This window comes from Micromys minutus, assembly GCF_963924665.1.
Source record: "Micromys minutus genome assembly, chromosome: 9".
Taxonomy (NCBI): Eukaryota; Metazoa; Chordata; class Mammalia; order Rodentia; family Muridae; genus Micromys; species Micromys minutus.
In genome coordinates, this window is record NC_137978.1 from 11,617,810 (window position 1) to 11,634,207 (window position 16,398).

The 16,398-nt window shown below is 38.6% G+C and overlaps 1 pseudogene across 1 annotated transcript in view; it reads left to right on the forward strand.

Annotated features, from left to right (window-relative positions):
• Positions 1 to 12,072: 12,072 nt before the first annotated feature.
• Positions 12,073 to 16,398, forward strand: part of LOC308424935 (proteasome subunit alpha type-2-like) — a 65,040-nt pseudogene continuing 60,714 nt past the window's right edge. Inside the window, exons 1-2 of the transcript in view lie at positions 12,073 to 12,098; positions 12,154 to 12,250. The product of the transcript in view is annotated as a proteasome subunit alpha type-2-like (transcript). The remainder of the gene's footprint in view (positions 12,099 to 12,153; positions 12,251 to 16,398) is intronic.

Sequence of the window (16,398 nt, forward strand, 5' to 3'; positions counted from 1 at the left end):
TCTGTAAATAGGCTGGATTAGGAGCATTGACGAACGTCAGATATATGTCAAATATGTGATCAAGTATAAAGTTCAGTTAAAATTAAATAGATCATTTTCGTTAATGCCTTGATCTTTGTTAAAGTAAAGAAACAAAAATCTCACAGAGAACAAATGAGTAATAAAATAATAATGTATATTTGAGAGAAGTTCTTTGACAACTTCTTGATATTCTCTGCTTCATTCCAAATTGTACTCCCTGCTTAATAACTTTGTCACAGAATTTAAAATTTCATTTATTGTGATTAACAGCTGGCATTTTGAGAAATGAAAAAATGCAGGTGTTTGGCTTGATTAGAAACTTTTTTTGGATCAAATTATTTGCTCGAAATGAAATAGGTTAGTTGTGATGACTTGTTTTAAAGTGATGGTAATTCATTTGTCAGTTTCCAAATGGCCAGTACGACGTGCTCAGTTTCAGTAGGTTGGTTTTTCCACCTCTTCGGTACCTTTTGGGCAAAACACTTAACATGTTTGCAATGGGCTTTGGATAATATGGCCAAGGTAGTGACATTTCAGATGAGAAATATGAGTACATATGATTATACACGTGAGAAATAACTAGTGAGATGGGAGTCATTTGTTTTTGAAATGATAGCACATAATCTCGCAGCAATATCCATTTGAAACTAAGACTTCAACAGGTAGATCTAAACCCATTATGGGAAACACACAAAACCTCTTTTTATACAATTAGAGCATCATCATAGTGACTTTGGATAAAGTTTACTACATGTTAGACTTTGTGGATATGCATTTGAAATCTCTCAAATGACCCACGTGTTTGGATACTTGGTTCTTAATTGGTAAAAATATGGAACAGCATAGGTGGGGATGAAGTACTGGTTGCTGGACCTTGAGAATTATAGTCCAGTTCTACGTCTTGCCCTGGCTTTCTGCTTCCCAGTAGGGGTTGATGTGCAGAAATTGGCTACAAAGTCCTGTTGTCAAAACTAAGTTAGTCCCAACTGCTACCTTCTATACTGTGATGCACTATGCTCCCTTACAACGTGGGCCAATGCAACCTTATTATTATTTTTTTTGCTAAAGTATATTTAGACATGTCATTTGATTACAGAAAAAATTAACTATCACAATAATTTTTATGTTATGTTTCTTTCAGATAGTATCCTGTCACTCTCCCATAAGATCTCTGTGAGACAGACATTGTTCTAGCCATAAAAATCTGGAGGCAAAATGCCACAGGATATAAATAACACAGCCTCAATAATTTTACATAACAGAAATATTGTGCAAGAGTCAACAATGGGAAGGATGGTGAAGAGAGCAGAAAGGGAAAAAAATGTTTCCCTAGTTATGTCTGAATACAACCCACACAGTACTTTGTCATAGAAATTCTTGCCAAGAGTCATGGTTTCTGATAGATCCAGTTATGCTGTTGAATGATAGACATCCCTTTGTTACTTTGTAATTATCAGAAGAACCTGCCTTATAATGGATAAAAGACATGGAAAAAAGAAGACAGAGCATATCTCTTAATGATGCAACCAAGGGAATTCAAAGAAGATTCCATAGTAACATAGGAATAACTGACATACAATGATCATATGTGGACCCAAAAATAGGTTCCAAGCTTCTGTTATAGTCAATACTTCTCCCTGCTAAAGTCTTGGCCCAAGAGCCACAGGCTTTGTTATGACTTCAGTTTCATCTAACAGCTGTCACCTGAATGGTAGTTGGTAGTTGAACACTCAGTTAACAGTTGAGGGGCTGCTCAGTGTATTCAAATCAGAGAACAGGAGCAAGACCAATGGATGCATTTTCAAGCTAAAATTAAGCATAAGCCTTGTATAGCTAGAAAGGACAACGTAATCACTAGCCAAAGAGAGGCAAATGAGTTCAGGTTTCAAGCTGGGATAAATGACTGAGATGCCTGTTCTACACATCGAAGCAGATGCTGGCTTCCAGGTTCTCTTTGCATCCCAAGGCCTTTTTTGGTCCAGGGTCTTTCTGGCTGGCACACCCTTCCCTCTACCCTGAGGTCTCCATCTCAGAGGGTTGTGTTGCTCTTTCCTATATTATCCACCTACTTGTTTACCTTCTCTTTTTGTGAGTTTGAGTCCCCTGTCTGTTGCACATGGTTTCTCTCTACCTTTTTCTTTCCTCTCCCCATCGCGCCAAGTGGTTGCAGGTCATGATCACTTTATACTCTCCCAGATGTCCCCGTTCTCTCTCAAGTATCTACAATCTTCCCTGTTACCATACCCAGGAGCAGACATGCTTCTTGTCCTTTGTATTTCATGCTTCATTCATCTGGTGTGGAAACCTGGGACCAGTCATCTCTTATCCTTTCCTTTTGTTTCCTTTCTTTTCCTTTCCTTAACTTCTAAATTTATTTATTTATCATCTTACTGAGGGTGCAGGAAAAAACCTCCAAGTTTGACATGAGTACTATTCCAGTCTTCGGTTTTATAGTCACCAAACTAAATATTTGACATTTTGCGTATATCCCTTATTGGTTGTCAGACTTGGACGCATGTATTTCTCAAATTATCACTGCTATTCTACTTTGGGAGGTATGAGGAATGACCTACAAATCTGTGCTTTAAGCCAAATCTCTCAAGTAAGTCTGATTCACACTCAGGTTTAAACTGGGTTATCTACTGCATATTTCTGTTGAGGAAAACAACCACATCTTAAAGATACGACGAGTTTAACTTTTAAAAAAAGAAGAAGAAAGCAGGAAAAGAAGGAAGAAAGAAAGAGAAGAAATAGGAAAGAAAACTGTGTATATGGGTCAGTAACCCAGGTATGAAATGTGGCCAATGAAATAGGGCTGAGTCTCTCCTCCTTTATAGTTCTAGACAGAACAAAGAAATTTATCGTGTTTTGGGGCCTCTTTTTTTATATTTTTGCTATTCTTGCTGCCAATCTGGAAGACCAACTGCCTGTTAGAAATTATAATGTACAAGTAGATCTGGAAATGGTGGTGGTGGGAATCTGGTGGGCACTGAAAGCAGTTTGTAAAGTGCCTCAGGATCTTAACTTCTGGGGGTCATTGGCCCAGGCACATATCATTTTAATCTCCTCCTTGGAATATTGAGATTACAGGATTCCCTCCCAGTGCCTGTGTGGGATGCCTTAATAGAAAAAAATGCTTATGGAAAGAAGATAAGTGTGGGAAGGCAGGCGTTGGCTCTAACAGACCAAAGAGCTCAGCAATTCTACCCACAGCTTCTTGCACAGAGAAAAGCCCCCAGAGACAGATGCACTTCTAGCAAGATGTCTAGCACTATCCAACTTTCCCCAGTCTTTCTGATGCGAGGGCTTCCTCCTGATAGCTTAATTTCATTAGATCACAGAAACACAGTGGGAAAATGTAAAAACTCTTATAGGGGAAGAGAAACTTTCAAAGCAGCTGCTTAATGTACATTTGTTTTGTTCGTTTGTTTGTTTTTAAGGAACCTATGTGGGTAGGAGGAAAGGAAATCTAAACCCTTACAAAACCTACTTAGGTTGGCTAGCTCTCCTTTTCCCTGGATAAGTAAAATATTCATGAATTCTGCCACTATGGTACTATATGCTAGATTCAATTAAAAAAAAACTCTTATACAGAACAGAAGACACTGAAAAGTGTAATATTCACTCCTAGTACTGCACAGAAAAACCTTGGGATCCACATGTCCAGGTACTATCACTCTCCGAGCCAGATACCTGGGGTAGAAGCAAGGATTCTGTAATGCCATTCAGATCAGGAATCCCGAGCATCAGCTGGCTGCTTGAAGGGTCAAAGAGACTAGGAAGCCCTGACAAGAGGAAAAGCATTGAAAAGAGACCAGTCACTCAGGCCAGATCAACAGAAATGCTCTGTGATTCAAATCAGCAAAACACTTGCTGAACTGGAGAGCAGATAAGACAGCTTGAGGGAAAAGGATAACTCAGACCTGTCACTTCAAAGGACAGCTCACCATGCAGTGGGTGATGGGTCACCTGATATGCTTGCCACCAAGAATCTATACTGCTGTCTGTGTGGATGTTTTCTTTGACTCACCTACTCATTGTCCACAGTGATCTTTGGTGCATCATGAAATAAAATCACAAGAATAAGTGCTTTAATTGTGGTTGCTGAGCCTAGAAGAACTGTAACATTTACATAGGTGGTTGACATAGTTCTGGTAAACTGAATGCATATTTTCCTCATGTTAATCTCATATAAGGTTGACAAAACAGGAGTCAGAGCTAACCAGGTAATTCTATTACTTATACACAGGCAAAGGGGAGTTCCAAGAACCTATTTTCTATAAAGGGACCTTGAGAAGTATAAGTTGTAAGTGGTAGTGGAAAAGCTGTTTACAAAGCAGCAATAATATTAAAATTTCCTCCTTCATGTCCTCCAGTTAAGGCATAGCCTCTCTTCCTCTGGGTAGAATAAATAAGAGGGGCATTTTATAGTAAAGATAGCAGAAGATGTCTAGTCTTTAAAACAGAGGAGCAATGAGGACCACAGTTAGTTCACTGAAGAATGAGTTTCTACACAATTATGCACCAAAGGTTGGGGTTCTTTCATACTGTCTTGCTCTGTCTGTTCCAGAAAAATGAATTTCTGGGTATATACATGCCAGCCAGACACTGGAAGAGAGTTACATACTTTACTCAACAACCTGAAGAAATAAATGTACAATTCTGTACTCATAAGAAATCAAGAGGTTGGAGAGAGTTCAGTTAAGAGCACTTGTTATATCGTGAGGCAGGAGTTAAGTTCCAGCACCCATATCGAATAGCTCACAACTGCCTCTAACTCTAGCTGCAGGGAATTCAATGCCCTCTTCTGATTTGTATAAATCTCTGAAAGTATGTGCACATATATCATATATATTTATTTCTTTTAAATAGAAAAAAAGTCTAACAAATGACTCCACATGTAATAAAGACTATATCACTTATAATCCCTACAAACAGTATAGATGCCCATAAAGTTGGCTTTTTTTCCTACACTCCACTTTGCATATTTGTGTAAGTCCTAGAGGGATCTGGCCAAATTTGGCCAAAATCTTTATTATTCAAGGGGCAGGAGGTAGAAAAATAAAAGCAACATCTTGAAATAAATAACCTGTGCGAATGTAAAATGACGAAACCAAAACCATTCCTTAACAAACTGGCAGTGGAGGAAGGAGGAGGGTGCCTCAGTTGGTGCAGAGTGAAGCCGTAAATGAGACGGTAGATTGTACTGTGCATGTACCACAGTGACCCCTAGTCATACACAGCTCTTTAAATTCGAAGTAGACTATAGGTTCTTCAGTTCCATAGTCTACTAAGCACTATCCAAGTGCTTTAGTAAGCACCTGTAGCAAGGGGCTGCCATTAGTGCAGAGCAGAGCAGGTAGAGGGCTTTATCTCTGCAGGAAGTTCTATGGGGCAGCAAAAGCTTGGAAGTAAACACTGAGCTGCAAAGAGAAAGGGTGATAAAAGCTTTGGGTGTTTAGTGAAGATAAAGGTAGAGAAAATACAGAATGTTGGACTAGACTTAAAAAATCTACTCACAACTTTTGCTCAAGGAGCTGATTGAAGAGTATTGATCTAGTGGTATTGTGACACAGCAGAGATATATGGGGCAGGCAGAAATCCTGCACAGGAGACCTGGAACATTTATGTACCCTCAGGCTTTGGTTCTACTTTTGCCGAATCCTTGATCTTCAGAGTAAGAAGAGCCAATAGAGATGGGCATGACTTTTAATAAGGGATCTCCCATTATTGTAATCTGAGAAGACAAGGGACATTTAAGTTTAAACAGTCTCTGAGCACAGCATGGGGCATCAGTGTTAAATAAAAGGTGTGGAAGTGCATAGAGATCAGGTGAGTGTGGAAACAGAATCTGTTCTCAAAAGTGGACCCAAGTGTCCTCAGATTAATCACCTTTCACAGAAACACATTTTCTCTAATTATAGGCTTAGAATTCTAGGAAATGAAAATTTATAGTAACACAAAAGAAAACAATTTTGTGCATGTGTGTGGGTGTGTGCACATGTGTGTGTTATTGGGTATGAATGCGTACCCACACATGTACCCATATCTACAGATTATACATAATATGTGGAAGTTAGAAGACAATCTGGGAGTTAAATTTCTCCTTCCATCATATGGATTCTTCAGGGTAAACTCAGGTTATCAAACTTGATGGCCAGTTAAATTATCAAACACATAATTTAAAAGTATAGAAAAAATAGAGGAAAATGTTTAACTTCCTTTTCACATCATTTTCCAACTTTGCAAAAAAGGATATATGTGGTTTATTAATACTTATTATTCTGATCAATGGTTGAGAAAAAAGAAGGTAGGTATATATCCCAGTTGTTAAGGTGACTTTTTAGAATGTGTCAAGTTTTAGACTCATTCACCAGAATCGCTTGTGTAAGGATGGTGGTACTAGCCATCTTAGCACTCAAGAAAGGGAGATAGGAGGACCAGAAGTTCAAGATCATCTTCGGCTATACAATGAGTGTTGTAGGCTTACATATTTTAAAACTTGATTTAATAAGGGTTCGTAAATACTTTAACTGCCCTTCTAGTCCAACTGCCAGAGGTAAGGGAAAGAAAGGTTAATAGGAAATGGGCTATATAGATGTATGTAGAAGTAGTTCTTTGGGGAGATTTCAATCTTCAATATCAGATGTCCAGTCTAAAACACTAACAGGAGATACATGAGAACCTGCTTTAAAAATCATATATGAACAAAAATATTAAAAGTATCAAGAAATAAGGCATGTAAAGGAGGAAATGAGGGCAGTTGTTAGGTGTAATCAAAATAATTTAATGTATAAGAGATGAGACAAAGGCCAAATGAATTGCTATCAAGTCACTGAGACCTTGAACTCTCGCTGGTCATGACTGAACTCCATATTGTATGCACAATCATGGTAGGTAAGAAGTCAAAGATGACATAGCAGAAAGGAATTGTACCCCTCCACTTCAAGCACAGAAACATTATTAATATTAGCAAAAATCCATGGCAAGTCATTGATTGTTTTACAGAATGTAGAACATTTGCAACTCATAATAACAGCATTCAGGTTTTAGGCATTGCTATTTTATATCTGTAAAATGTTTCATTGGTTCCATTAGAAAATGTCTATTCTAGGACTCATTATTCAGTTCATGAAGGTCACATATTTTGAGCATTTATTGAGAACCATGTCTCTAGGCTGTAAAGAAACGGGAAACATGTTATGTGTTCATCACTGAAGACAGAGAAAATACTTTGTCACTAAGGAAGTGTATATGTGTGGAGGAGGGAGGTGAGGAGAAGTGAACTATCAGGTAGCAAAGTCAAAAAGAATGAGTCAGCATGCTTTTTAGTTGCAGGCTCTGTACTGTGCTGTTTAATCATTCTAACTGTCTTGAGAGGAAGCTGCAATTTCTCTGAATGTCAAATGAAGTTGAAGCTGTATCTTATAAAGTGGTGCTGGACTTATTCTAAAAAGCCAGCTGTTAGTACATTGGAATTGTCTTTTAAGCTATTAGAACTTATTTAAATTACTTAAAACAACTTAAACAAGTTGTTTAAGTTTAATCAATCAAAAATCCCTGAGCATTTACCAAGTGCTCAGAACCCTTCTGAGGCTGCAAAATAAAAACACACTAAATGGTCATTCTCAGGCTGCAATAGAGAATATGCAATAATATGCCAAGAGGTGATAGTATGCTGCTAAAAAGGAGAGCAGAGCACGGGGCTTCCTAGGGGTCAGGAGAGTAGCAACAGCAAATACCACAAACAGCAGACTGGACCAAGTCCTCTTAAAAACGCTCTTGCATTTCACAGTTGATTCAAAAGTATTATTGGCTTCTCTCCGTAGACTGGACAACATGTCTATTTTCTGCTCCCCTTTAAGGTGAGTCACAGTAGTATAGCAACTCTTGCTCTTAGAACAAATCTTGTCTGAGTTCTTCCTGTGGTTTGTAGAGTTTACTTCATGGAACTCTTAGGTAGCAGCTGACAGCATCATCCTAATCATTGGCTCTGTCTCAGGCATTTCTAACACTATAGAGACTTCCATAAAAGGTATGTGATCCTGATTTCTTCTGGGAACACTGTTGATGAGCCTGCACTTTAGGAAACTCCTGGATCAACTATTAAGCATGTCCCTGAAATTTCTCATTTTCCTGGAAAGATGCAAGATCATTTATGAACATAATGTCAAAAAAAAAAAAAAAAAAAAAAGACACAAAGGTAATTCCCAAGGTAACTTTTTTCAAGTAGAAAGTCAAGTTCACTTTGGATAGGTGTATCTTTATGTACATGTGGATTCAAAGTAGACTTGTTTCTCACAGGCTGCCCTATTTTTGTTAGCTTTATCCGACTCTCTCAGCTATTTAAGTATAATTTGAACTCACAGGTTTTCAAATCATATCAGTAACCAGTTTCTATTCAAAGAAGACCTATCTGTCTGTTCAACAAGATTTAGCACCAAGCATGTACTACAGTTGGCCCAGAGCTCAGTGTTTTTAAGTCCACCCAAAGTGAATAAATTGGTTGTTTTCCTTGAAGTGATAATACTCTTTTTATGGAGATAAGAACAATAAACAGCCTTGGACATATAGACGGCCTCCTAGATAGAATGATAGTTGTGAGAAAAATTTGAAATTCTGTACACATGGGGGAAATTAAGGCAGAAATTAATGTGTGAATCTTGAACTAAGACCTAATAAAAACAAAGCACTTAAATTAAGGAGGCTGTTCCCAACATGGCAAGTGTTATTAGATAGGCCTTGGCTTCTATGCACTCATGGGGTAAAAAAATAAATGTCAGTGTGTTGGGAGAAACAAGGTCAGACAGCCGACTGGGACTATTTCATCTAGTTTTACTCCAGCAGTTATTGGGAATAACTGGCTACCTTCGATCTGGAGACTCATTCAGAAAAATGAGAACATGAAACATTTCAGAAAACATTCATCATGACTGGTTGGTCATGCATAGAGCATTCTATCAAAAAGTTGTACACTCTTTGATTCAAGAAGTCACTATGACCTTTGACACCGAATCTTGGGACAATAGCTTCAACTCCCATGGTCCTAACAAAATAAGCTGTCCACCTATCCCAATAGACCAGTAATGAGAGGAGAGTCTGTAAGGCCAGAGGTCCTTCCAAGAGAGTTTATGAATCATGGTGCTTGGTGACTAACACCCTTATTCAGAATTAAGCAGTGGTCTGACTCACAGTTTTAAGGCAAAGGTGACAGACTGAAACCTAAGGCAGGAACACCAGGATTTCATTCTGCTTTTAGTGGCCTTCTGGGACTAAGGAAAGAATCAGTGCTTTTTAGCAAAAGCAGTGTCTAAGTACTTGTTACAAAACCGGAAAGTCCTGGTAAGGTAGACATAATTGCCTATTTCACACCTGGAATAAATCAGTCCAATCTTCTCCATGCCTCCCACTGATCTTGACTCAAATAGGACCTTTTTTTGACCTTTAATGATGGGGTGCTTTGAGGTCACCAGCATACACACCAGAACATATTTTCTGTCAACAAATTTTGTTCTGAAACTTTCTACTCAAAGATCATTTTTCTTTCTTTTCCACTTCTACTTCTGATGTACGTTTGTTTCTTCTCTCCAAAACAAACCTGGTTAGAAATGAAAAATAATTATCAATATTACCAGACCTTACCCTGGCCATGGGTCATGGTTCTGAGGTTAAATGTTCTTCTGACTTAAGAGAAAAATGACAGAGGAGACTGAGAAATAAAAAAGAAATATTCATAGTTCTGACCAAAAATGGGGATAGAGATATTCTCCAGCTTCCCCTGCATTGCCCACTAAGCTACTTTCACATTTTGGAGATAAGACAAGCAAAACAGGGAACATGGATTCAGAGAAGGCAAGTACCTCTGGTTCACAGCTCCTGCTAGTGGCCCATTCTTATGCCTGTGTAGAAGAATCCTTATTTTTAGATTCCCCCCAACAGCTTTTCCATTTTGCGGAGATACTATGTATTTTCTATTCCATTTGTAGTTCCTGTGAGCCTTTTGGGTCACTCTGAAACTTGAGGGAAAGGCACCTTGGAGAAGAAATGGGAAATGAGTTGGTTGGCCTGTGACCCATTCCCTTCCTAGCCTGCAGGTACTTCAGGCTTCTCTAATAATTTTACCAATGGAATACATGAAAGGCATCTTTGCCACACCTCCCCAATTCCCTGGAAATCTGTCTGAAGCTAGGCTTGTGGCCATTTATAACATATTATAGTTGGCTTCAGAAGCCACCGGATAAAAAGCAGATTCTGGGTTTCATTGCTTTTTCTGGCAAACCCTATTCTTTTCCTCATTCTTCCTCTAGAAACTTGTGTCAAATTATAAAAACAACACTAGCTTATGCTTTTATTTTGAATGCCATAGTAATATATTGAAACCTTGTCTGGGTATCTTAATGAAGCAGATGATTCAAACAAATCATCTCTATTTCAAAGATCACAAATTCTGCTTTATTGTTTAGGAAATTTCCAAACCATTATCTCTGGGCAGTCTACAGGGTTTCATTTCTGTTCCAGAAGCATCTGTACAAGTGCTTTTGTGTAATTCTTCCATTTAATTTATGTAATCTCTCTCTCTCTCTCTCTCTCTCTCTCTCTCTCTCTCTCTCTCTCTCTCTCTCTCTCTCTCCCTCCCTCCCTCCCTCCCTCTCTGAACTCTAAAGCCAAGTATTCTAAAAATGCAGATGTTAACAAGATGGTTTGAGGCTAGACTGTAATATTTCTGCTGGTCTGGAGCAGAATCCTGAATCTCTGTAAGGAGGAAGAGGAAGGGCAGGATTCCTTTCTCCCTCAGATGGAGGGGTGGGTCCTAATGTTCATTGCTGCTGATGTAGAACTCAGCCTAAATGATATAGGACGTGAGGGGGCGGCAGGCAGTACCAAACAGTGAAATAAATTACCATATATATCATGTTCTGGTGGGTAAGATAGAAGTGATGTGTGTAATGAATCAAAGCTGGAAGCAGCTCTGGCGCGCGGCGATAGTGAGGGAGACAGAGTTCCTGGGCTGAGATTCAGCTTCAGAGGGCTCTGTGTGAGCAATGTGTGAGTAAGCAGAAACCACTCACTGTAATGTGACAAGGGAGGACATTTGTGAGGGCACAGGAGACCTTCCGTTATTGTAGTGGGGATCTGTTATTCCACCAGCCCATCACTCCCGTATTCCAGAGGGGATTGTCTCCCTTGATCCAGGTAGCCTCAGATAGACTTACTTCAGGACCCTCTTTGTCTCTGCTGAGCTGTGGGGAGGACGCATGATCCAGGGTGAACCAGACTTCCTCTCTTCCTGAGTCTAAGTTGAGCTGATACTGCCTTGGAAGCATGGTGGACCTGCCTCAGCCCATCTGAGCTTTGAAAAGAAGCCCACACATCAGCCTGGCTCCTATTTGATCTCTGGCTGTTCTACCTTTCCATTATGAAGATTACCATGTACATTTATAACAGATTTTTAAAAATGATTTTTATTTTCTTCTTTAGTTGGCCAGAATCAGGTTTTTTTTTTTTTTTTTTAACTTGTATTCCAATTATTGAAAATTTCAGTCCTTGGGCTGAGCATGCTGGTATAGTGGGCAAGCAGTCAGCTAGCTTCAAGGTTGTCAGCATAAATAGAAGGAGGAGGGGGAGAGAAAGACAGAGACAGAGACAGACAAAAAGAGACAGAGAGAGAAAAACAGAGACAGAGATTGAGAGAGAAGTTAGAATTAGTACAGTGTTCTAAGGGCTTCAACAAAGAGAAGTCAAGGTTAACTGTGGATGCCATAGGACATTTCAGAAGCTGCTTAGATGAAGAGCTTGACATCTCCTCTGACTGATCCTCCTCATGTGTCAAACAGGGGTATTATTATTTAGTCCTAGAAGTGGGAGTTAGGTCAGAAACATTGGCGTGGGACTTGGGTGTATCGAGGATCCCAGTTAAGTGCTGATACTCTTCTCCCTCTGTAGCCCTCTCTGTCTCCCTTGTGTGGTTTTAATGAGCCTAGCATTTTAAACAGTCCATTGAAATAAGATCCATTTGTTTTGGGGTTTTTCCACTAAGTGACTTCCACAGAGATGGTAATGGAAGTGTCTGGAGGCAGGTATGTGTTTCTTCTTTTGGGCAATTTTCCTTTGCATGAGTTATTGTGTTTGCAGCAAGCAGGAGAACAGCCTTCAGAAATTCACTGGCTTGAAGGTGATGGTAGCACAATATGGTGGCAGAGTTCATGGGCCAGGCCTGACTGGAGAGTGCGTACAAATTATATCTCATTAACACTGCTCCATTTCATTAACTCTAAAACTCCAGTTGCTAATGAACAATTAATCTGCTACTCATGTTTTTTTCCAGGGCCCAGTGAGAGCTCAGCTGTGGTCCCTCCCAGGTCTTCCACAAAACAGTACTGCCCCCATTATTGTGCTAGAGTTTCAGGGTCCCCCATGGACTCCGACCGCAGTAGTGTAACATGCCAAGTGCCTGTCTCTCAGTCCTGCCCATGCCTATGCCTGTTGAGCTCAAGCTTTACCACATCCAAAGCCATCGTGCTTGCCAGAGTCACCTGCATCGGTGTCTTTATGGGCTTTCCTTGTTAATGCTCAAGGCTCGTCAGCCTGAACTAAAGCAGAGAATATGAATCAACAGAGGTCATGCTGTGACTTGAAGTTTCCATATACTTTTACACTTATGAATCCTTTCTACAATTCCTTCATTCTTATCACTAAATGTATAAGTTGTGTGTGTGTGTGTGTGTGTGTGTGTGTGTATCAAGTGAGGGGATACTTAGCAAGACAGTGTTCTTTACTGACACATTCTACATTTCAGAGCTATCCTGTTAAGTCGCAAAGCCTGAATCCCGTATAATGATGCATACCATATGTTTAGGGAAACTTAGACCAGTGAGTATTGTCTCAGTGACTTAATTATCATTCTTTTAGCCTTGATTTTACTGAAATTCTATACTATAATCAAAGTGAACTATTACAACTAGATTTCCTTAAGGATCCAAGAAAATATTGATAATATGTTTTTCTACCTTTAGCAGAAAGATCCGTTGATATCAATACACTACAATCATTATGAACAGAGGGAAGATAAAAGCAAGATTTCCAAGATGTTACCCAAAAGAGACAGCATCCTTTTTGAACACAGAAATGGAATGGAAATGTGGCTGCTCTGATTAATTCATCCCAATATGATCTCTGTAATTAGATATTGAAAAACACATTTTATAAAATAACTAGGTGCCAGGGAGATGGCTCAGATGGGAAAGGTACAAGCCCTGCCAGTCGAGTAACCTGAGTTCAATTACCCAAATCTCCGATACCAGCTGAATGTGGTACTACCTGTCTGTAATCTCATTCCTCCTACCCCAAGATACAAAGAGAGACAGGTGAGCTGTCCAGAAGCTCTTGGGCCATCTGGCATGGAGTAGCCCTAACATGGTAGAAACAAGTAAGACCGTGCCTCGTCAGGCAGAAAGCCAGAACCAACTCCCAAAAGTTATCTTCTGACTTTCAAGCCCAGGCCAGGGCACACATGTGAACATACACAGAACACATACACACACCCCACACACAGACTCACACAAATAAATCCCACAGACACACACCCCACAGACCCTCACACACATATGAACACACACACACTCACACTGAGTCTAATTAAGAAAAACAACTATAAACTCTACCATTATTGAATTTTTTTTGATCACACACTTTGGTATTTCTTGTAATTTGGTTGATTTAAGACATCTGACTTTTGCTAAATCTCGGGCAAGCATAATGAAATAATCTGCCAGATGTTGTAAATCTATTAAGATTATTCAATAATGCCAATGGCTCTGGCTGGGAGGGGGCTCTTTTATTTTTTTATTCTGATATTAAAAAAGAATGTTTGTCAAATCAAGCTGATCACCCTCATCCAATGTGCTTTCATTTGCCTTCTGTTTGTGTTCATTCTTTGGTCTGGAGTGGTGAACTGTTTGAAAACCTGATGTGATTTCTTCATTTATTCACATATTCTTGAATTTCCTCCAGTATCTTTCTTTACTAGGAATAACTATGAAATTAGATTAATTTGACATAGATACTTTTCAGAGCGAGGAATAGAAAATCGCCTACAGTTACCCACTGTCTTTGTCACCCTACTGGGATGAAAATGACAAGGGTGTTGAAATCTGACAGTGATGAATTCAAATTCTGAATTTGCCAATTGGTTGTTCCATGACCCCTTGACTATGCTTTTGTTTTCTAGGATGTAAAATGGCAAAAATGTCTAGCTAACTCCAAACGTTCTTAGGGAAATTAAAGAGAAGTCTGGGCATGCCTTTCCTGCGAGGTAAGAAAATGGTCTGTTTTACTCCATTTTCTTCTAGGATATACATTAACTTTTCCAAGTCACACTGCTGCCTTTTGGAACTTATTGTTTCCTCATATCAGAAAGAAGAGCTACTGGCCATTCATATCTGAAACACTTGTCTCTTTCACAGAATTGATAATCTTTAAAAAATAAAAATAAACTCCATATTTTCTATAAATTGAACAGTTGGAATCAGATTTGGATCTGAGTGTTACCTCTCAAGCATTTGATTTGTAGTCACATACAAATGACTAGTTTCTTGGTACACACATTCACACACATACAGAGGGTAAAACTTACTGAACTCATTAGAAATTTACTAATTATATATGTTTGAGAATACAAGGCCAGAGTGTATATATGAATTCTTGAAGGCAATATATGATATTTTCCTTCTTGTTGAAAAGAGGATAGTGTCAAATTTCACCTGGTAAAAAATGAAGTCGTCGGTAGCTTTCTTCATAGTAATGTGTATTGTATAATATTAAAGGAATGCCATTTGAAATATTAGTGTGCAATAATTGTGAATAGCTATGCAAATTGTCCTACATTGTTTATGATAGATAATATTAGAGTATAACAATATGAATAGATTGGATACAATAGCTCCTGTGTGGAGCTCCAGTTACTCCAGAAGCCTGACTGAGACTATTGGGGGAGCCAGAGTTAAAAACCAGCCTTAGCTTAATAGTAATACCATGATTTGATATTATTCAAAATACTTCTCTCTGTCTCTGACTCTGTCTCTGTCTCTTTCTGTCTCTCTGTCTCTCTGTCTCTCTGTCTCTGTCTCTCTCTCTCTGTGTAAGGGGTTATGGCTGAGAAGAATTTTATCTTTCACTATATTTTCTTAATGTATTAGTTAGTTTTCTTTTTTTAATTTATGTTTAAAAATCCCCGATAAAAGCAACATATGAACAGGTGAAAATGGTTGTCTCCCTGTTCTAGGGTATGGCCCATCATAGAGGAGATGCCACTGAGGTAGCAATAGCTTGAAGGTAATCATGTTGAATCCACATTAAAGAGAAAGACAGGCAAGTGAGTGGTTATAGTTACTCAATCATTTTCATGTAGTCTCAACCCAGGAAAGTGTCTGCCTTTAGAGGTGGATTTCTCTACCTCTGTTAACCTAACCTAGATAACCTCTTACAGAAATTTCAAGAGTTTTGTCTTTGTAGTAATTTTAGGCACTATGAAGTTGACAAATCTATATTAACCCACATACAACAAAATCAAAATCTTAGTAATGGGAAATATGCGTGTAAAATTTAGGTAAGATACTTGTAAACTTAAATATATATTATATATAATTTTTAATGTATAGCCCCACATTTTTATGATATACAAAAATAATTTTAAGATCCATGCCCAAAACTACTGATATCAGTTATAGGATATTTTTATTATCTTGTTTAAAATTGTTTTTGGTATTTTTGTATACCTGCACATAGTACTTTCATAATTAACAAAAGAAGAATAAGAAATTATTCTAGAATGTGTAATTGCAGCCTATGTTTTGTCTTCCTCATTTCCTGTGGGTTTTTACCAGTTTCAGTATAAAACTTAAAGTTCCAAGAAGGCTTGTCTTTGGAACCAAGGTAAAAATATGAGCAGCTGGTAGAAACATTAGAAATTAGTTAAACTGATATTTTATTTCTTCCCTGGTGGAAAGACAACTTCTCTATGCTTTGTTAGAGGAGTTAGAACACTCCAGGCTGAACAAAGTGGTAGGAAAATGTCTTTTGGCTATTAAGTGCCAGAGGACTTTAGCCCCCTTTCTACCATCTCTCTAATAGTTCTAATAGCAACTGTGTGAAAGTTAGAAGATAATTAAAAACAGGGGTCAAATATGACTGTGTCAGAGATGCAAATGAGTTAAAAGTGGGAAAAGATCGTGGATTCTGGCACAAGAGGAAACCGAGTAGCAATTCTCCACAGGCAGCAAATAATTTGTTTGAGTGTATAATTAATAGATTTGTCAGAAAGTACTTAGATTGTGAAATATTGCATGTAGCCCTCGTTCCAGATGGATTGAGATGAATGGA